Consider the following 24892-nt stretch of genomic DNA (forward strand, 5'->3'; position numbering starts at 1 on the left):
GAGAAGGGATCAATATTTGGTGTCATTACAGAGATCCAATAGCGATTAGACTTAACTTTAAGTGTGCATTAGACTCTAAAAAGGCCTTCGAAGCCTCACACTACATTAAACAAGAATGGAAAACCAATAGAAATTCCCCTGGCCTAAATTTATATGGAAGGGTTGTTAGGGGTGATGATTATATACCAGAAGGAGCCGAAGGGGAATGCCTGCGAGAGAAAGGGGAGTTGATAAAAGAATATATCATGTGAGAGCTAATTGAAGAGGAGACATAGGATAGAAAGGAACTTCTAGTGAATCTGGCCGATGAAATTATCTTAAAACATAAGAAATCCGAATCAAGTGCAAATATGAAAGTGTATCTGGTAATGTAAATTTGTCTGTTGTCTCTCTGAAAGAAAAATAATGCAGATGGACACTTTGCTAGGAAGCTGCGACTAGGTAGCTTGGTCGGTATTACCACCTAGATAGAAAATAGCAGAAGACCAAGAAAGCAGACTTACGGGCTTCGAGGGTTGAAATGATGTACAGTAAGTCTAGAAAACTTGTGCCAACAACAACTACAGTTAAAGTAAGGAATCTAAGTGAAGACGGCAATTTCTGAAATTTAAATTGCATCCCATGCCTTCTTTTTTGTGGTTCCGATTAGGTTCACAACTATTGACCTGATTAAAACCACAAACAAGATTGAAAGACAGATTGAGTGTCATTACTTTCTTAGCAATATGGATTAATTCATTATGTTTTCTTGTCTTAGCATGCTTTCAACATTCCTTGGAGAAGATCAGAGGATTGCTGTAGTATATGAATCCCGATAATTTTCAAGATTACCTCCAGCTTATTGCTGCTGTCTTTGAAGTTGGTATAGAATTTCTGGTCTCTTGTGAGCTCGATCAGGAACAGTTTCTCCTTCAAAGTTGTGGCATTAAAGAAGGCCTTCAGAATACTTTCTTCAGAAGCTTCAAAGTATAAATAGAGGGTCGTTGTGTTTTTTTTAGGTTAAAATGTGTTTATGCACACTCAAGATGTGGTCCCAATAGTTGAATAACTCACTTTTATCGAGCGTTGCTCAATGCAACTTGCTCAACCAACCTTCAAGGGATTTGATAAATTAATAAATAAGGAGTTATGTTACATTTGATCTAAACCGACTCTACCAACCATATCAAACATTACGTAACTCCAGGCTCATTACCCTATCAAAAAAATTTGCTCGAGTTAGTGGACAAATCAAATGAGCTCAATCTCTCAGCCTTTCTGCTAATCGCTCTTTTATAATATAGATGACAAGATATTCACCATGAAAAAGTCTACACCATCAGCAGAAGGCATTATTAGTAATGTACAAGGGCCACAGAAGAAAAATTTCAACTCCTCCGTCTTGTTCAAGTATCTGAAAAAGAAAATTTTCAAATCCTCTATTTTGCACTATTGAGCAATGTATAGAGGAGTTGAAATGTACAACAAGCTTGTACATAGCTCAACAGTGCAAGACAGAGGATTTGAAAATTTTCTTCTTCGGATACTTGAGCAAGACAGAGGAGTTGATAATTTTTCTTCTGTGGCCCTTGTACATTACTAGTAATGCTTTCTGCTGACAGTGTATACTTTTGCATAGCGGATATCTTATCATATATATTGGAGAAGAGCGATCAGCAGAGGCTGAGAGATTGAGCTCATTTGATTTTTCCACTACTCGGACAAATTTTTTTAATAAGGTAATGAGCCTGGAGTTACATAATATTTGATAGGCTTTGTAGAGTCGGTTTAGATCAAATATTACATAACTCCTTTCTTATTAATTTATCAAATCCCTTGAAGGTTGGTTGAGCAAGCTGCATTGAGCAAAGCTCGATAAAAATGAGCTATTCAATGGTTGGGACCACATCTTGACTGTGCATCAATACATTTAGACCTAAAAACATACACAACGACCCTACATGTATCCTTCAAGTCTTTTGAAGAAAGTATTTTGAAGGGCTTCTACAATGCCATAATGTCGAAGATAGTATTCCTAATCGAGCTCACAATAGATGAAGAACTCTATACCAACTTCAAAGACTGCAACGAAAAGATTGAATACCAAATAGGCAAGCTAGAGCCAAGCTTGAAAATTATTGAAATTCACATACTATAGCAAGCCTCTGATCTCTCCAAGAAATTTTAAAAGCATGCTAAGGCTAGAAAACATAATCAATTATAACCTTATTGCTAAGGAAGTAATGACACTCAAACTATCTTTTAATCTTGTTTGTGGTTCCAATAAGGTCAACAACAATGGACCTAATCGAAACCACAAATAAGAATGCATGGGATGCAATTTAAAATTCAAAAATTGTTGTTTTCGCATAGATTTCTTATTTTAACTGCAATTGTTGTTGGCGCAAGTTTTATAGACTTACTGTACATCATTTCAACTCTCAATGCCTGTAAGGCTTCTTTATTAGTCTTCTACTATTATCTAGAATCTAGGTGATAATCCCAACAACGCTACCTATACGCAGCTCCCTAGAAAAATGACCATTTGTACTATTTTTCTCTAAGAGAAATAACATACGAATTTTTCATTACTGGATACAATTCATATTTGCACTTGATATAAATTTCTCATGTTTTAAGATAGTTTCATCGGTCAGATTCGCTAGAAGTTACTTTCTACCCTATGTATCCTCTTCAATTAGCTTTCAGATGATATAGTATTTCATCAGCCATCTATTTTTCCTTGAAGGTATTCTCCTACCGCACCTTTTGGCATATAATTATCACCCCCGATCAACCCAACTATATAAATTTGGGCTACGGCAATAACTATATTGATTTTGTTCTTGGTTGAAGCAGTGAGAGGTTTCGAAGGCCCTCTAAGGGTCTAATACACCCTAAAAGTTAGTCCAATCGCTATTGAATCTCTTTATAATGCCACCAAAACTAGACCCCTTTACAATGCTTGACACATAACATGAGCAACAACCGACATTAAATCTAAACAGGGTATCAAAACCATATTCATGGCCCCCCAGCCTTATTAGTTTAGACCTACCAAACTTAACTGTAAAATTACAGATATCTTATTTCAATGATCAATGACTAATTAGTAAAAATAGCATTAATAAAATCAGTGTACTCTATATGTGTTTCCATGATAACATTATTAGTAATATATACCTCCCACATATGAAGTGGTTTTATCTGCATGTAGCTTATTCCTCCGAACCCATCTTTACTATAGTCTCTTGTGTTGGTCAGGCAAAAATTAATCAAATTTTATTTTGTTATATCTACAAAGAAGAGGGAAAAATGATGTCACAGAAAGAATATTATCTAGCTATTGTAATAGATGTAGAGTCTGTTGCAATAGATGTGGAGTCTGTTGCAATAAATATGGAGTTTGTTGCATCAGATGTGGAATCTATTACAATAGATGTGGAGTTTGTTGGAATACATCAAACCAACCTTGCTGGTGGTTTGATTTTTTCCAACAGTTGCTCCATCTTTTGCAACATCAACAACAACATAAAATACAAAGAAACAACAAATAAAAAATATCAACAACAAAGAAACAACATTTGTTCCAACACCATCAACAACACCACACCACAAGTTCCAATAATTCCAACCATACCAACAACATAAATAACAACATCAACAATAAAGAAACAAATAAAATACATGCAAAAAAATGATACTGCCAACAAGGCTTTTAAACTTCTCCCAATAGATGACTTTTTTTGCATATTGTAATAAAAATTCTCGATTTATTTATTCAACTCTTAAAAGTTCCTTCAAATTTTTTAAATAAATATGATATCAGTAAATGGTAAGTAAATAAAAAAATAGATATAAATAACTTGCAAAGAAGAAAATGAAAATTAAAGAGCAATAGTGATCCATACCCTAATGTCAATAGAGGATCAAAACAACAATTTCAATCGAGAAAATATATAGATCGATTTAGATCCGAAAGGATCTTTATGAGAAAGAGAAGAGAAAAGAGAGAAAAAAGTCTGTGATAATCCTAAAGAGGAGAGAAAGAAAAAGATGAGAGATGAATAAAATAAATTTAGGGATGAAGCCGAACTAGAGATGAGATAATTCTAGATGTATTATGTATGTAGATGTGGGTTTCAATATTCATTAATTAATAGTCATTAATAATTTGAGGGGCAGGAGGAAGACTAGTGACATTGAAAAGACAAGATAAGACTACTCAATTAACTCATTTTTGAGTTATCCAAGAAATATTTTTTACCTCCTTTAGTAGTACTACTTTATCTACTCGGATAGAAGCTTGCTTTAAAATTAAAAGAAAAAAAAATTAAAAAGATATGCCATTTGTTGCAATAGATAGCAATATATGTTTGAAAATCTCAATAGCTCAGTCATCTGTTACAACATATATTAATATCTATTTAAAAATCCCAACGCTCAGTTATCTATGAAAACAGATGCAAATGTCCATGTAATAATTAAATCAGCTATGTCAATAGATATCAATATTTATTTAAAAATTTCCAACAGCTCAGTCATATGTCACAACAAATTCAAATGTCTATTTGATAATTAAATCAGATATGTCATCTGTTGCAATAAATATGAATATCTATTTGAAAATTTCCAATATCTCAGTCATTTGTTGTAACAAATTTCATTGAAATAGATTTAGGTAGAACTAGGGATGAATGAATGAGTTCATAGGATTAACTACAACTTCAATTGAGTCTTTGCAATTGCATGGTATTGGTATTGCATTCATCCCGACCCAAGTCATCGATCGATCACTGTGAGTTGAAAATATTCTCATTAACTTAATATTAATCTAGTACCTAAATTGATTTAGGTGGAACTAGGTATGAATGAGTTCTCATTAACTTAATGTTAAGTGATGTTGGGTGTATTTATGTATTCTAGCATCACTATTCTAGCCTTTTTAGCCTTGTTTTGAGAATGATTCGTATTCTATATGAGTTGATAATTAGATAAATATGTATCAAAGTGTTAAATCATGTGTTTATGATGTTCAAAGTGAGTTATAAACAAGTTTGTACCTAAAAGATTCATTTAAAGTTCAACCCAGAAAACTAGTGTTACTAGCTTGAGCTAGGTGCTTGTCTAATTGATTTCGATGGATTCTATTGTGTTAAAAGTGTCCCAAATGATTTTTATGTGTAATTATATGTGAAAAAACTTATTTATAATGGTCAATTTGATCAAGCCAAGGGTCCAAACAATGAGTTAAAGATCAAATGTAAATTAGCCTATGCTTAGCTCGTGTTTCTAGTTCGTTGTGTTGGATGTTGTATTGTTTTGAGCTTTAAATTCTTGTGTTTAATGATATAGGATTCTTTTTAATGGATTATGATGATATATGATGGATATAAAAGCTTCAAATCAAGTGGGAAAAAAATCAAAAAGGCTCGGAATGGCTCAACGAAGGCACAATACACAGATTGATGTACTTTTGAACCCCTAAAATGTCTTGGGTGCATATGGACGGTAGAAGTGGCCAATGGATGCATGAAAAATACCACTGGATTCATAAGAAGCCTAAAATAGTAACCAACTAGCGCGTGGTGGTCCTAACCGCTATTAGCCTGCGACGCGGGCTCATTTCGGTGCTCCCATGTCTTAGAAAAATTTTTAACAACAAATTCCAGTAGCTTAGGAAAATTTGGAGGTGACGCCTTTCTTGGAGTGTATCCAAACCCAGGGAGGCACCCTATCTAGTCCCGGGTTCAATAACTAAAGGTTTTCTTGTCTAATACGGAATGGGCTTACTCCTATACTATAAATACATGTTGCATCACGTTTTTACACATCTTTTAGCATATTTTAGAGAGCAAAGGGCTGCTACAACTTATTCATTAGGTTTTTATTATTTTTATTTAGTTCATTCATGTTTTTAGTCGTTAATTACTATATTGTGATTACGATTGTGACTATGCATAGATAAATGCCTATTTCTAAGGTTAAAGCCAAAGACATGATTACTTTTGTTTTGAATTAAGTTCATTAATTTTTCTTATCAATATTGGTTGTGTGTTTATCTTTGATTTAACTATTTTAAGGATTTGCGACCCTTAGAATATATCAATTGTCTACCTATTGAGCTCGGGAGAGAAAATAGGGGATAGAACATGGAGATGAACAAAGTAGGGGTTTTATTCTTTTATAAAATAAAGAATTAAACTTAGCACCTAGGACAGAGATGTACTTAGGAGCCTTACTTGATTCACAGGTAGGATGATAGCTTTAAAATACTTAATTGGATTATTGCGTCCCCGCTCAACGATATAGTTGTAATATCCAAATTAGAAAAATGGTTAGAGGTCGGAAGACCAGAATCATGAAATTAACCCTACGAATCTACAACCAAGATAAGCGAGTTACTGAATGAAATTCAAGACATAGTATGATTGTTTAAGTGCTTTAACCCTGGGTTTTCTCCCATTGATTGTTACAAGATATTTAATTTCCGCATTGTTTACTTTACTTACAAATTCCAAACTCTCTTTTGGTTACTCTCACATCAGTTGAATCTAAATTTTAAATTGAAATAGAATTATTGCTGAATCAAGTGTAATACCCCACAGTTCTCCTAGTTTAAATTCGTCTCTAGAACATAAAAAATCTTGCTTAAAAGATGAATATATTTTATTCCATGTAAAATTTTTAAGATTTTGACTTTTTATCACGTGGGAAATTGAATAAGGTTTTCGTCGATACCAAATTCGTCCAAATCCGATACCCGAGCAAAGAGTTAAAGCCATTTTAGTAAGACAGTGTACCACCTGGTACTTTAGCGCATCGCGGAGTCAGCCAAAGTGGCATTTGTCAAAAACCAGTGAGCCTTCGCGAGGTTGGCGCATCACGCCACGACTCAATTTCAGAATTGTTAATTTCCAATGCACAACGCGATTCCACCACGTCATGGTGCCTTTCCAGTTCGCAACCAAGGTGGCAACGCGATTTCCACCGCGTCGCGCCACCAACCAGTTTCCCAATTATCTAGTTTCAAGTGAGCTTACGCAATTTCACCGCATCGTACCAGCATGAAAAATTGAGATTTTTAGATTCCGTTATTTAATTCTAAGGACCAATTGATAATTTTTTAAAGCCCCTAATCAGCCTATACACGGGATTTAAACCCTTAATAGCTAAAATTGCTCATTTATTTTCACTATTCCTTAAGAACAAAAGCATTCTCTCACAAAAATAGAAAACCCTAGCCCCCAGTTTCAAAAACAATCTCAAGAATCCCTCCAAGAGTTTTCAAGAACTTCAAGAATCTAGATTTTCAGGTATGTTAGATGTTGATTCTTGGGTTCCTTCCACCCAAGAAGTTCAAGAATCCTTTTCTAAATTCAAAGATTATATATTTATGAGTTTTCATGATTCATGTAAATTTAAATTGAAGTTCATGTTGTTATTGAGTTTTAATTCATGTTTTGTTTACAAAGTTCCAAGTTTTTATCCTAGTATGTGATGTTTATGTGATGTTCATGATAAACCCCTTCAAGGTGTATGTTGATTGATGTAACCATGTTAATTAGGTGTATTGAATAAAGTATGCTCCCCATATATTTGATAAAATGCTTATGCGAGGGAAATAGAGTCATTATAGCATGTTGACAAGAAATCCCCAATTGTGTATAATTTAATGCATGCCAAGTGATTGTCGAAAGGCCTTAGTGAATGAATTATGATATGTTTCATACATTCCTACTCATGTGCATTCATTATTAAATGAATTATGAGATAATAGTATGCACTCCCTATACAGTTATATGTTTAAGACTTCTAAGTGCTTGAAGAGAAGCTTCATTGATTGTGTTGTGAATAATAGCCTATTGCCATGTTATGTACGAGTTGTCCTGTCTTGTATTATTTATGTTATCGAGTCTTGGGGGTATTTATACCCAAAAAATTAGCTGCTTGTCTAGAGCCAGTGTCAGTTTCATGATAATCTCAGTCATGCCATGATTAGTAGTACTCTCAGACAATCCCAGAACTTAGGAAATCTCAGTAATTTCAGTATCAGTAGCATTCTAGCTTCAGTTCAGTAATCAATTCAGAACTCAAAAGTATTCCGTCAGTCAATGAAACTTAGTGAACTCAGCTTAGCTCAGTTAATCAGTACGATCAGTAACAGATTGTAGTAATATTCATTAACTGTTTTTCTTCGTTCTTGTATTTTTTGTTTTCATATATTTTATTAATATATTCAATTTTACTGATATTCATATTTTGGGGGGTGATTAAATGGTAGTTGATTAAATGTTTTGCTATAATATTCTTTAATTTTTCTCTTAGTTTTTGTAAATCTTCTATATTATTTTTAAGATATTCGAAATATTCTATATCTTTTGTTTTAAAGTATTCAATTAAACTTTTTTTATAAGGTTTTCTATTAATCTTATTTCTTCTATTTCTTGTCTCCAATATTCTAGATATGCGTAGTTTATCATTTTATTCTAAAGTAAATGTATAATAATCTATTCTATTTGTACTATATTTAATATCTTGTTTGAGGTTATTTATGTTACTAACTATTTCTTCTTGTTCTCTTTTTAATGAATTTTTTAAATTATCTAAACTTTTATCTTTGCTTTTTTCTAGATTTTTTAAGGTTTCGTCTATCCATTTTAATTTTTCTATTAGATTTTTTATTATTTTTCTAATTTGTTTTCTATAATTAATTTCTTTATGTAGGTCTTCTTGGTTTGCTCTAATTTTCTTAATTTATCCTGGCATTTTTAGTCTGTATAATATTCATCTAAATCTAAATAATATTGATGTTCATAATATATGCGTAAGTTTTCTATACTGTTTAATAATTCTTTCTCTTCATAATCTTGTAATTTTTTTCATATTATTTTCTTTATGTCTATAATTTCTATAACTCTAAGTATTTATAAAACAAGTATTTTAATATCATCTGTCATTTAAGCTTGATTAAATGCCTTTTCATAATATTTTTAAGTTGTTTGTTTTAGTCTAAGTAATTCTTGCATATTTTCATTTAGGAATTCTAGATATTTTATATCTTTAGTTTCCATGTATTTGTCTAAATTTGTTTTCATTTGTTTTTCTACTAATTGTATGTTTCTCATATCTTTTTCCCAAAATTCTAAATATACGTAATTTATCTTGGTGGACATGTAAGTTTGGTATATATGTGTTTGTAAGTGTAATTAGGTATTTGTGGTATGTAATTTATTCTAGTCATATAATATTTACCAAATGCTTTTTCTAATATGATTTTTCTCATATCTACTACTTCTATATGCTTAAATGCATATAAAATAAGTATTTTAAATTTATCTACCATTTCGTCAGATAAATAATTATTCATTTTTCATAAAATTGTTGTTTTCAAAATATTTCCTTCAATCATACACATAACAAAATATGATCATATTAAATTACTATATATTAGATTATTCTAAAATAACATGTTCGTTGGTCACTATTTAGCATGGTAATCCAGATACTTTTCCCTTAAACAGCGCCTCAACTCTGGCTACTCCCCACCACGACTTCTTGCCTTATTGGTTTCACCTTTAGGATGGCATAGTTCTTAGGAATTTTTCTCCGTTTCCACTTTGCTAATAAACTTCTTAACATGTTATTCTTCGAATAATTCTATTATAAAGTAACTAAAATGGAACTTATTTTATCATATCATGATTGTGAATTTAGCTATTCATAATAGTAAATGAATATACCTGTTCTAGTAGGTTTATTAATTCTAAGTTTTGTTCCTCCATAGATTTTTCCATTGAAATATACCTGCTTTTTAATAAATATTCAAAATATTTGTTGTAGACAAGAGAGAGAATTTTTTGCTTCAACGCATGAAGGTTTATCCTTCATCTGAGCTATTTTGTTTCCATTATTTTGCTCCGTAGCTATCTTTTTTTATCGTATCTGCTGTTTTTCTATCTTCTTTTCAGTGTAGCATCACATCTGAAATAAAGTTGCGCTTGCCACTACATCTGCTGAATATGTGGTCTTCGTATTTTTGGCCAACTTCTTCACAAAATTGATCCATAGCTTCTTCTGAAATAATTTCCTTACTGATAGATCTTGTTAACAGTTGTTCTTCCGGTCTGAGGAGTGTCAATCCCCATTTTCTAAGTTCTTCCATGTCATGGTCTCTAACTTCTTTGCAAGTTGAATAAATTAATGCTTGATTCCTTGAATTATATATCCAAACTGATTTTTTATTTGAATAATTATTAAGTAATTCTGATAATATATTGCTTATTCCAACAACTCTTTTATTGCGATAAAATGCTGGTATCTGCGTTTTTGGTATCTCGGTTTGTTCACATATTTCTTCCGGAATAATATAATATCTAGTCATACCCATTTTGACTACATTAATAGTTTGTTTAATTTCGTCGAATAATATTTCTGCTGGTGCGGAATAAAATCGAACATAGAATAATTGTCCGTTGATAATTCTCTTATAAGTCATAAATTCTTTGTGAATTTCTGGGATTCCTGCTAACTCTTCTCCATCGGTTGTGTAAACCGTAGATAATAATCCATAATAGTAACATGAATTAATAAAATTTGGACTTGTACCTGGTAAGGCAATAAGTTTATTGTAATTTTGGCATTTCTGGGTAATATATCCTTTTTGTTGTACGGTTAGATCTTCACTTTGAATAGGTTTGGTATTTAATAAGGTTTGTAAGGTGTGTAAGTTGTCAATGTATTTACGATAAGAATAGTTGTATATTTGTTTTTCTTGGTTAAGTGATTCAGAATATGTATGTATCTAGGGAGGTGCAAATGCTTCTAAATTTTGTATATTTGATGTATATGATTTGGAAAATATTTGGCTGAGGTTATAATTTTTTTTCTTTGGTATTTCAGGTCTATTTTTAGTGACTATATTTTTCCCTTTAGATGTGCCTGCAGCTGTAATTTAAGTTACGTCAGTACTTTGAGTTTTAAGGTGTTTCTCATCGTCACCTTCTAGGTCTAGTTTTTTAATGTGCTCTTCCTGCACAGTATCTTATTTTTTATAGTGCCCGACTTGCACTTTTACATTTGTAACTTCAGTAGTTAGTGTAATAACCCATTCTTGTAATAACTCCATTTGTTTAAACATTTGGAGTAATAAGTCAGTCTGGGTATCTTTGGCATCAGCCTCTTCCATTGGTAAATCAGTTTGAGTAGCTTTGTCTTGATAAGTAATCTGCAATGATATTTTTATTAGTATTGATTACTTTAATTGTAAATGTAAAATTCAGTATATTTAATACTAGTCTCCGAATTTCCTTGGTTGTAACTGAGTTTTGTATTTTTCTTGTTAGCCACCATCTTACCTGTGTATTATCTATTCTAACAATAAACTTGTTATACATGATATATGGTTCAAATGCTATTAAACATTTATGTAAAGAACATAATTCTTTTCTATTTATTTCCCATTTTATTTCTGTTTCGTTGAACGTTCCTGAATAATATCTACAATTATGTTCGAATTTTTCTTCTCCATATCTATATTTGAGTACTCCTCCATAACTATATTCACTTGCATCAACTTCTACTATATATGTAAATTTTTTATTTTCATCTGAAAATTGTAATTTTGGTAACTCTTTACAAAGTAATTTTATTTTCTGTACCTGTTTTTTGTCTTCTTCATTATATCTATATTCTACATCCTTTTTAAATTTTTTCTGTAATGGTTTTAAGTTTTCTGCTAATTTTGGAATATATTCTCTTACTTGGTTTACTAATCCTAAAAATGATTGTAATTTTTTTTGTATCTAATTCTTCTTCTGAATTTATTATTTTTTGGACTATATGATGTTGCATTTTGACTCCACTTTTATCTATTTGTATTCCTAAAAATTCTATCTGATTTTTCATAATTTCTGCTTTCTTCTCACTTAAACTTATTCCCGATTTTTCTATTATATCTGTAAATTGTTCTAATTATTTTAAATGTTCTTCTTTAGTTTTTGTATATAATATTATATCATCTATGTATACTATACAATTAGGTAATTATTTAAAATAACTATCCATAAAATGTTGATATCTACCTGGTGCATTTTTATATCCAAATGGTAGTACACCCATTCATAAAATCTTTGTAGTACCGTAAATACGGTTAATTCCTTAGATTCTTCTTCTAACTTTAAATGGTAAAATCCTAATTTACAATCAAATTTATTAAAATAATTATATCCTTGTATTTGTCTTATTTTTAATATCTTATTTGGTATTGGGTAATTATAAGTCATAGTTTTTGCATTTAAATTTCTATAATCAATAACTATCCTACTTTTTCCTCTTTCTTGTTCACTATGTTTATTTACTATAAATGCTGGGCTATTATGTTTACTATTACTTTTTTGTATATATATTTTTTTTAATAATTCTTCTATATGCATTTTAAATTCTTTTAAATCATCAAAATTATATGTTAATGGTTTCTGGGTTATTATGCTATTTTTATCCATTAATTCAATTTTTATAGTGGTTTTATATTTTTTTCATCCTTTTAATGGATCTTCACTATATAATTGTTCTAATTTTTTCTTAATTATTTCTATCTTATTTATTGAAAATATAGCCATTTCGTTTTTATTTATTGAAAATAGGACCAGTTCTATTGTATCTTCAGTATTTTTTATACTTTTTAATTTTTGTGTAATTTTTTCACTTCCTTCTATTCAATCAGTTTTCTTTCTTATTTTATTAGTAACTCTTTTTGCTCTTACTTTCTATTTACATGGTGCTGTAAACCACCAATCTATTCTAGTTATTACATGTGGGTATAATTTATCTAATCCTAAAAGTATATCTTTTGATGTTAGCTCATAATTATAAATTTCTTCTATTGTTAATATTTTATCCCATACTTGTGTTTTTACATTCTTAGCTTTATAAGTAATTAAGCTTCCTTCGTTATTAAATTCTTTAACTATTATTGGTGTTTTTAATTTATCCCATTTACTTTCTGGTAAACAATTATATCTACATAAATTAGCTTCTGCTCCTGTATCTATCATAGGTGTATAATATCTACTGTAATATCCTTCTACTGCTATCTTCATTAATACATATATTTTCATATCATGTTAAAACTCTTCTTAAGAATAATTTCTCTCTGTTATATGTTATAGATAATTGTGTATGCTCTACATTATATGGTTTTACTTGTTCTAACCATTTTATTCCTAATATTATGTCTGCTTTTTGCATTTCTTCCTTTATTTCAAATTATATTTTCATTTTTCTAACTCCTATTGTTATTTTTTTTTCTGCTATATTTTTAGCGTTTATTAAGCTTCTTGGTAGATTTGGGCATATATTATTATCATATTTTATTTCCTTATTTTTACTAGATATTTTGCTATATAATTTTCTTCTTGTCCTGTATTTAAGAGTATTAAATATTTTTTTTCATTTATTGTTCCTGTTATGTAATATTAGTTTAAATTAACTATTGAACTTGTTTCATAACTTGTTCTTTTTGATGAACTTGGTGATTCTGGTTTTTCATAAGCTATTCTTTTTATTGTACTTATTCTATCATTTATTATTTCTAAATCTTCTTCTATGTCTATATTTTTGTAACTATAATCATTATTATCAATTGTTTTTACGAATTGTTCCAAAGGACTTTCTATTTGTATTTTATTAATTTTATTTTTTTCCGTTATTTTATGTTTTGTTGTTAATACATATAGATTTTTACATCTTGCTGTAAATATTTTACTTCCTGGGGTTAGTTCTATTCCTAATATTTTCCAATATAATACTAATGATTTATCTATATTTTTATCTATTATTGCTACTGAATAATTCACACTTATTATAAATTTAAATTTTTGGTATATTAAATTTTCTTTTATGACAGTTATTATACTTTTTTTATAGGTTTTATAATTCTATCATCTGCTAAATATAATTCTATTGGTATATCTATTCCTTCTCTAAAACATGCTTTTATTAATACTCTGTACCTCCAAGGTGTACATATTTTATTGAGTCTCTACTTTTTATATCGTTTATTTCTTTATTAATTATCCTTTTTGTTACTAGTGGTATGCCAGCTTTACCTTTTGCATATCTACAGTCTATTATATGTTCCTTTTGAGTTACTACGTAATATTCTTCCTTTTTCCTAGTCAATATATTTTTTATTGTTGGTAGTTTAAATGTTTTTTCTACATTTAAGTCTAACTCTTTTCCTTTTATTTCATCAAATATATTATTATCAAATATTATTTTTTGATCTGTTCCTTCGTCATTTAAATATTCTTCTTTTGTTATTATTTTTATATGTTCTTCAGTTATTTGGTTTATTTGTATATCTTCTTTAGTCATTTAATTCGTCTAATTCACTATCTATTTCATTATCTGTTTCATTTTTTGAAATTTTATATATACTGTCTTCACTTTCTAATTCGTAATCTATATAATCTATTTGCATATATTCTGTATTTTCTATTTTTATTTCTGATATTTCTTTATTTTTTAGATTTTTAGGTAATTTACAATCTCTAGCTAAATGTCCTAATTTTTCGCAATTATAACAAGTACATTCTTTTATAGATTTCTTTTTCGTATATGGTCTTTATGTTTATAATTTTTTACATAATATCTTTTTCTTGGTTTTTTATATTTATATTTTGATTTCTTGTATTTCTTATATTTCTTATGTCTTTTTCTTTTCTTATAATATCTTTCTTCGCATCCAAATTAAGGTTCTATTTTATCTTTGCAACATGCCAAATTTCTTATTAATGTTTTTTCCATTTTTATTTCTTCTCTATATTTTTCACATAGGTTTCTATACCATTGTTGTAAAAATTTTATTCTTGCTCCTAGAGTATCTACTATTTTTGCTTCATCCCAACTTTTTATTATTTTTGAACTAAATGGTTCAGGTAATTTACTAAAATATAATTTTCTTATTTCTTTACTTTCTTCTGTATTATATGTTCCCTTATAATAATATTCTTTAAATGCGCAAGTATATTCATCTACATAGCACATATTACATATTGTTAATTTTAACATTAAATTCCTATTTGTATTTTTCTCTTCATTCTGTTCTTCTTCTATTGTTGTCATGCTACTAAATTCGTCTTTTATAGCTGTTTCATATTTTTTTAATAATTCTATAGGTGTTAATTTAGTTGTTGTTGTTGATGAAGTTCCTTCTGTAGGTTTATCAGTTCTTAATACCCTTTTACTATTTTCAGTTAGATTTAAAAACCATAATTTCACTGTTCCTATTAGTGTTTTTTCTATATATTCTGGTGCATCTGTTATATTTATATTATTATATAATAACTGTTTTGTCATATATCCTATCCATAATTGTATTATTTTTTCTATATTTATTACACAATCTAAGTCTAAAAAGTTATAATTTTTATTAACTATTTGTTTTGGTGTCTCTTTTAAACTTATTCTTATAATATGTAAGTTTTCTTATTTTTGATGTTCTAGGGATTATATTTTTTATATTTTCATCTTCTTTTTTTTATCAAGAGTGTTTATTTCCTTGTTTATATTTTCTAAGTTTTCTTCATTAATTACTTTTTGTTTTTCATTGATTTCTAATTTTTTTGTATTTGTTAAGATTTCTGTATATGTTTCACTATCTTCCGAATCATAATTATCTGTTTCTTCAACATCTATTGTATTAATTTCTAATTCCTTGGTTTCTATTTCTTTATTTTTTATTTCTAATTTTTCTTTAAATTGATTTATCTCATTTAATAATTTTGTTCTTTATATTTTTCTTCTTTTTCTTTTTGTCTTTTTTCATACAGATCCTTTATCATTTGTAGTTCTTTTTTTAATTCAGCAATCCTACTATTTTTAGTTTCTTCTAATTTTTGTATTTCTTCTGTAGTTTGTTGTTTTATTTTTTCTATTTCCTTTTTTCTATCTATTTCTTCATTTTCTTTTTCTATTCTCACCATAGCTGTCAATTTATCTTCTAATTTTAATTCTTCTTTTTCTAACATTAAATATAAATGTTTACCTATTTTCTTATACCTTCTCCCTAGATTAGAAAATACTATTTTTATTTCTAATCTTTCATGGTTTTCATATATTTTTTCATCTATTATAAATTTTTCTTTGTTCATTTTTTATTTAATTGTTAATTTAATCATGTTGGTATGTATATACTAGACTATCTATTTTTGATTCTGAATTTGATATTTCTTCTTTTTGTGTATTTATTGATTTTTTACTAACTTCGGCAATTATATTATGCTGCAATCTTTCTAACCTTATTTTTAATTCTTTACGCTTTTTAGATATTATTTTTTTAATTCTTTATATTTTTGTACGTTATTCATTTAAATAATATTTTAGGAAATATCTAAATCTCATAATAATTAATGAATTAATTAAATAAATCCATATATATATATATACTACTTCCATATTTTTTAAATAACAAGGCTCTGATACCAATTTTAGGGAGTGTAGATTAGGCGCGGTAAGTTTACTAGATAATAAATACTTATCAATAGGTTGAGATTTTAGTTTGAATTTTTTTTAATTTGGCCAATTAGCCTTTGTGCTCCTTTACTAATTTTATTTGGCTAGTTAAAAATTTTGAAGTACATAATTTTATAAAGATTAATTAATTAGCAATAATAGTGATTAATTATTTCTTAATTTAATTTTTATAATCTTTCACATTGAGCATGAGACTTTTGCACAAAAAATTTAAAATGATGGATATTTTTTTTTTTTACTAAAAATAAACTTATAGTCAAATTTAATATTTTAAAAAGGTGATATGATAATATGAAATTTCTAAATTGAGGTTCTTGAAGAATTCAAGATTCCATCTCCTGATTTGAAATCACGAAATGAAATTGCATGTTCAAACGCCTATTAAATATTTTTATGTCTATTTTTTTATTTTTACAAATGCTATTAGTACTATGTAACTAGGGGTTTTGAGCTGTAGGTGACAAAAGAATTTTAAAATGAGATGTAGGTGACACAAGTCTTAATAATTGAGTGGAGGTGACAATTATTTTATTATGGATTAGGAAAGTTGACTAAGTTTGAGAATAACCCAAAATTTTTTAAATTTATACTTTGATCCAAATGTTTACTTAATATAATGGAAAACGGAGGAAAAAAGGCATTTTCTCTCTCTTCTCATCCATTGTTGTTTTCTCTCTCTTAGCAATTTTTGTTGTTCATTGTTGCTGCTGCTTTGTTCATCATATTCTGCTTTATTATCATTATCTTCTACTTTATTATCATCTTCATTTTCTTTTTGTTGACCATTGTTGTTGTTGTTGTTACCACTACTGTTGCTATTTGACCAATTAATTAGGTCAAATTTTGTTTCGTACATCACTTTTCACTTTGGCATTACTTCATAGGAGACTTTGGTAAGTCAAATTATGATTTTTAGTTGAATTTGTTATCTAGGTAACTGCTATTGTGCTATTTTTCCAACAATAGATAGCACGCGAACATGAATACAACATAAGAGCCATCTATTTAAACAGATCAATCATCTATTGCGACAGATGAGACATCTGTTTCAATGGAAGACTCATATGTTGGATTCATATTTATGGTTCTATAGTGTCGTAACATAAATTGAACAGATGGGTCATCTGTTGCAATATATGATCCATCTGTTGTAAGATATTAGTTATCTGGTGCAACATGATAAATATCTGTTGCAACAGATTAGTAACCTGTTGCAACAGAATCTGAACTCGATTCCAACAAACGTGTTATCTGTTGCAACAGGGTTAATATCTATTGCAACATATTATTAACTTGTTGCAACAGAACCTGAACTCGATTTCAATAAATGATAAATATCTGTTGCAATATATTAGTAACCTGTCGATAGAACCTAACCTTGATTCCAACAGATCGTCGTCTTTTGCAACAGGTAAGTCATCTGTCGCAACAGGTTAATTATCTGTTACAATATGTCACTCGTCTGTTGGAATTAGCTTCAAATATACCTTAGTACCGTAACATCTATCCCAATAAACGTTTCATCCATTGCAACAGATATATAGTCTGTTGCAATATTTGATTCACCTGGTACAATAAATAACTCGTCTGTTGAAATCAGCTTCAGAAGCGTAACGTGAATCCTAACAGGTAAGTAATCTATTGCGAATGATCACTTACTTGTTGGAACAAATTACACATCTGTTGGGATTCATTTACGGCACTATGAAATCACTATTAACTTTTTTAACAAATGACTTTATTTAGGTACCACTAATAGAGTGATCAATAACAATAGGAGTGGATTGTCATGGTCAATGGATCGAGAAGAGCAATCGATATGTATGGCGATAGAAGGAGGGTGAAATGCTAGAGACGATAGCTATGACAGTCAAAAGTGATGCTTCGTATGATGATTTTGTGAACTTAATAATTAGCTATTATGGACTGAATTGTCAACTAGAAGAACTCGTCATCAGCTACATGCACAAATCCTTTAAAAATCAGAGGGTACTATTTTTCAAGATAACTGATCACGTTCGATTGCGTGCTTATCTTAGTGATTCATCCAGGCCGGTGTTAAGGGTATACGTGGTTGAAAAGACGAGCGAGGGTGAGAACCAAAACGTAAAAGAAAAACAACAACAAGATATCTTTGATGATACGTTGGATGATCTAGACATGAATATTCTAGATGATGATCAAACACCTACGCCCGTTGATGCGCCCAATACGGTGGGCAGTTCTTCTCAATCGACATAGTCTGGAAATATTCAAGATGAAGGGACCGACTTTTTCAATGGAATGTCATTCAAGGAAAAGAATGAACTATCTACCACTTTGTTTATTTCTTGCTTGAAAAAAGTTTCAGAATAAAGAAGGTAATTAATTCGAGCACTGTCTTTTGCTACAAATGTGCTAATTCGAACTTTAAGTGATGGTTGAGAGAGGTAAAGTACGTAATTTCTGACAGATTCATCATTCATAAATATGAAAAACATCACACATGTAGTTCGGAGCACATCTCGGGCCAAAATCTTCCCGCCACGACAAAGGTCCTCGGTAAATATTTCAAGAGTTATTTCCCCGATGGCAAAGGCCCTTCTACAAGGGTTATGGCCAATCAAATCTGTACAAAATTGGGTGTCCTGGTCAGTTATTAGAAGATATATACAACCATGGGGATTGACAAGGACTTGGTTAAGGGGACATACGAGCATGGGTATATAGTCCTGGATGTCTACCGTTACATAATTGAGTCCATAAATCTCAAAATTAAAATGGCACCGCATGTTGATGAAAATGGAAGGTTCAAGTACTTTTTTGTATCCTATCGCTTTTTGTGTAGCAGACAAGGAATGTGATGCCTCTTATGGATTTTTTTTGAACAATTGCGAAGCTGCATCGAAGATACTAAAGTTTTGTTTCGGATAGGCATCCAAGAATTCCAAATATGGGTTTAATTTTCTTCACTTCATCTTACTTTGGTTGTTGCATCAGGCATCTTAGAGAGAACATTCAGACCAACAATCACAACGAAAGGGTCATGACCCTTTTTTATAGAGTAGAAGCATATAGTAGAGAGGAGTTTTTAGACCATTTCAATTAAATAACGGATGTGAATCCCAAGGTAGTAGAACTTCTCGTACGTGTCAATTTCAAGAGATAGAGCCAGGCATTCTGTCTGGAAAATATGTAAATTCTTATGAATTTAATGTCTTGTTTAAGTTACAAGTTTAGTATGATGTCGTACTAAGTAATTCTTTTGTATAGGTACAATATTATGACATCAAACATAACTAAATTGGTGAATTCATTGTTTGGCAATGAAAGAGAATTTCCCATCAAGGCTCTGTTTGAAAAAATAAACAAGAAGTATGGCCAATTTTTAACGAAAGGCATGTACAGTTAAGGACGTAGAAATGCCATTTGTTTTAGAAATAGAAAGAACAATATCAACGAACATCAGTCTGGGAATAGGTTATTATCTCATCATATAGCAGATTACAAATTCAGTATCACCAGTCATGGTAATATTTTCACGGTCGATCTTTAAACAAGATCTTGTACATACAAAGTTTTTTACTTGGAAAAAATACCCTTTCCACATGCTATGGAAGTTCTTCGAGCTTAATACGGTCTAAAATATGGACCTAAAATTTACAAGCACTCCTCTCAATATTATTTAGTGGAAAAATATAAAATGGCATATAGTGGGTATATTGCTCTGGTGCATCCTGAAGAATCTTGGGTTGTTCCTGCAGAACTTTTGGAGAGATTAATACCTCATCTATTTATTTACCCAAGCACTATCAAACTGGGAAGAAATCCATATAAGAGGAGGCGTGGAGTCGGAGAATCATTTTCATCAAGAAGAAATTAGTGCTCCATATGTTATAGTGCTGGCCACAAAAGAACTACATGCCCGAATTGTAATCCACCGTGATCGTTGTAAATACAAAAACTTGTGTTGTTGTTTGTTGTGGACTTTTATATATTTAACTCATTGTTGTGAATGTAATGTTATCATTTATTATATATAAAATATCTTTTTTAATAACTTGTGCATCAATAAAAAGAGGCAAAACATGAACTAAATAATATAACAGACCACAATTATTTTCAAAAGATTACCCATCTGTGGCAACAAATGGACATTAACTGGAAGAACCCAACACAGTTCCATCAAACTGGAATATTTTCCTCCAACAGATGACAAATTTGTTTCAACAGATGGATAATCTGTTGACAGAAATCCAACTGATGACCAATCTATTCCAACACATGGTCCATCTATTGAAAGAACTCAAAAGTCAAAATTGCTATTGTTACTAGATTCAAAATTGCTCCTTGCCTCCAACCGTTAACATGTTAACATGTATGTTTAGAAGAAATAGACAGAATGAAAACTAAATAAGAATTAAAAAGCCGAAGTTGACTAAAAATAAAATTTTCATTAAATAAAAAATAAAATACATTAGGTATAGATCCGATATAGAAAAATTAAAATAACTACTCTAAAAGTAAAAACACATTCTAATTATTATCATTATGATTAATGACATTCGATGAATCAACTCGTAGCAGCAGGGCCCTCATCAGCCTCTGTATCTCTCTGAACACCGTCGCTCTTACGATGACCAACTCCCTCTGTAGGTCATTAACCTGTCTTTGAAGTTCCTGCACTATGTCGCACAGAATAGCAATGTCCCAAATAGGATAAGCCATATCTAGAATACTCATGAATTGATAAATGTAAAGAAAAGAGTCCAAATGTTACACAACGTACACTAGCAACTGGTAGATTTACACCAAAACAAATTTACCTCAACAAGAAAGGAATATGCTCTCTGAAGAGAAGTGGTTGAAGATGTCACATGAAAAGAAAAAATGCAAGAAATAAATAAAGTTGAGTGAATAAAAATTAAGGAGGGACCTATTTATAGAGGATTGAATCTGGATGTGTCAGGCCAAAATGCACGATTGTTCAACTCCATTGTATTAATTATATTCAAACTGGTTGTATTTTGTTTTATGTGAAAAGTCGCAACTTTTTTTTACATTAATACTTCTCACCTTTTCAAAATGATTTGTGACTTGATAACAACCGTTATTATTAAGTTGTTGCAACAGATCATCCATCTGTCACAACAGATTTACCATCTATTGCAATAGATGGTCTGTATGTGCAATAGATAGTCTGTTAAAACAAATTTACCATCTGTTGCAATAGATGGTTTGTATGTGCAATAGATAAGATATCTGTTCTAACATATGTATCATCTGTTGTGATAGATGGACCATCTGTTGGGGGAGATATTTTGATTTCTTCCAACAACTCAATTGCAACAGATAGAGAATTTGATTAATCAGCTATTTTGAATGTGTTAGATAAAAGGTCATTACTCTTCACCTCTTTTTTAATAGTCATCACATGCGTATAGATGAATAAACACTGTATGGTCTATCGCAACATATTTACCATCTGTTGCAATATCTGTTGCAACATATATATTATCTATTATGATAGATGGACCATTTGTTGGAGGAGATATTTTGATTTTTTTTAATAGTTGATTCATCAGTTGCAATAAATGGAGAATTCGATATCTCAGCCATTTCAAATATGTTAGATAAAAAGTCACGACTCTTCGCCTCTTTTTAAATAGTCATCACATGCTTGTGGATGATTAAACACTGTCTAGTCCGTCGCAACAGATTTACCATCTATTGCAATATATGGATTATCTGTTGCGATAGATGGACCATTATTGGAGGAGATATTTTGATTTCTTTTAATAGCTGATTCATTGATTGCAACATATGGAAAATTTGGTTCAACAGCTACTTTGAATGTGTTAGGTAAAAAGTCACGACTTTTTACCTTTTTTTAATAGTCATCAAATGCGTACAGATGAACAAACACTGTCTGACATATCTTGATGGGGTAGGAAGAATAAGGTGCATGCAGATGAATAGATCCACTATCATGCGCGAGAGTTATGTATTATTGATCAAGCTACCGTGAAAGACACACATAAAGTACAATAATTTTGTGAATGCAGTTTTTTATCGATTAGATATTGATCCTTCAAATAATATCCTGCATTGTACAGTTTAGTTTTATAGGTACGAATTGATAAGGCTGAAGGGTTCCAAGATGGTGGTGTCGATACCCTATTATAATTTAATGATGGTTTATGCTTATGTTTTTGTGTCAAGTTTGGGGAAGGGTTCAAGCTTTTAGTGGTAGTGTAAATATCCAATAGTGATTGGACCAATTTTAATGGTGCAATGGACTTCTTGAAAGGCGTCTAAAGCCTCGCACTACAGGAAACAATGATGGGACCAATAGAAATTCCCCTGGTCCAAATTTATACGAATGGGTTGCTCGAGGAGACTATTATATAGAGAAGGTGCTTGGGAGAATACATGTGTAAGAAGGGGGAGGTAGAGAAGACCATATATCATCTCAGACCGTGTTTAAGAAGAAACACAGGGAAGCAAGTAAGGAAATTTTAATGAATCTGGCTAATGAAATTGACATGAGAAATAAAATAACTGAATGAGCTTCTAATGTGGAAGTGTATCCAAATATAAAAATTCATCAGTTGTTGAAGAAAAAAAAGAATGGTCAAGAGGACTGGAGTTGGTCACTTTGCTAGAGACTGCAACTAGCGAGCGTGGCCTCAATGAAAACTCACAAAGTGCAGGACCAGAACTCTAAGAAAGAAGCTTTGTGAGCACATGAGATTGGTAAGATTTTCAGTCAAGAATAAAATCTGAACCAATAACTGCAGAAGTAAAAATAAGGAAAGCCAAGGCATCAATTTTTTAAGTCTAACTTGCATGCCATGCCTTCTATTTATGTCTATGATCAGGTCAATGGCAGTAGAAACAAAAAGGTCTGAAGTTGGGCAGAAATCCCATACCTTGTTGTTTCTACTACCTTTGACCTGACCAGAGCCATAAACAGGAGGCATGGGATGCAAGTTTAACTTGAGAAATTGCCTCCTTGGCTTGATCCCTTATTTTTAATTCAAGACTAGTTGGTTCAGGTTTCAATTCTAACCGATAATCTTACCACTTTCCATTCTCGCGAAGCTGCTTCCTTAGAGTTTTGGTCCTGCATTTTATGGGTCTTTATTCAGGACACGCTAGCTAGTTGCATCCCTTAAAAGGTGCACAACTCCAATCCACTTGAGCATTTTTCTTTTTCAAGAACGACTGATGGATGTTCATTTTTTGGATACACTTTTACAATCGCAACTTATTCAGTTTTTTCATTTTTCATGTCAATTTTATCAGCCAATTTCGCTATACTTCCCTTCCTACCTTGTGTTTCTTCTTTAAAAAAAGGGTCAACTAAAATAAAATGGAGGGGCATGAAGACACGTTGACATTGAAAAAACTAGGTAAGACTACTCATTGAGGAGATTTTTGAGTTATCCAAGTAGTATTTTTTATTACCTTAGTATTTTATCTTTTTTTATCTCGAATAGGAAATACCTAAATATCTTTAAAAAAAGGATCTTAAAACATCAAAGTCATACTTTGCAATAGATGACAATTTTTGTTTGAAAATTTCCAAAGCAAGGTCATCTGTCGCAACAGATGATTCCAACAGATGGGTAATCTGTTGAAACATATAACTTAATTTGTTTGATTAATTTTAATAGATGGGTCATCTATTGCAACAGGTTGAACATTTGTTTTTACACAATTTCAATTGAGTTTATATGTTCAACTAATGCCTTAATTGATTAATCTATTACTAAGAGTGAGTTTTCATAGGGTCAACTACACCTTCAATTGAGTCATTTGGCAAATGTATGATGAGAGGGTACTACGTTCCTCCCGACCAGAGTCGTCGATCGATCACTCTGAGGTGAAGCGATTCTTATTACCTAATATGCTCAACTAATACCTTAATTGATCATAAGGTCAATTACAACAGATGGCAATACCTATTTAATAATTTATAATAGATGGGTAATTTATTGCAACAAATGACTTAATCTGTTTGATTAATTCCAATAGATGGATAATCTGTTGCAACAGATGACTTAATCTATTTGATTAATTTCAACAAATGGATCATCTGTTGCAACAAGTTGAATATTTGTTCTTATACAATTTTAATTTAGTTCATATATTCAACTAATGCCTTAATTGATTAATCTAGGACTAGGGGTGAGTTCTCATAGGGTCAACTACAACTTTAATTGAGTTTTTTGCCAAATATATGATGAGACAATATTGAGTTCCTTCCGACCAAAATCGTCGATTGATCACTCTGAGCTAAATCAATTCTTATTACCTTATATATTCAACTAATACCTTAATTGATCAATTTAGGACTAGGGGTGAGTTCTCATAGGGTCATTAACTACAACTT

Source organism: Capsicum annuum, chromosome 4, assembly GCF_002878395.1.
Source record: "Capsicum annuum cultivar UCD-10X-F1 chromosome 4, UCD10Xv1.1, whole genome shotgun sequence".
Classification (NCBI taxonomy): domain Eukaryota; kingdom Viridiplantae; phylum Streptophyta; class Magnoliopsida; order Solanales; family Solanaceae; genus Capsicum; species Capsicum annuum.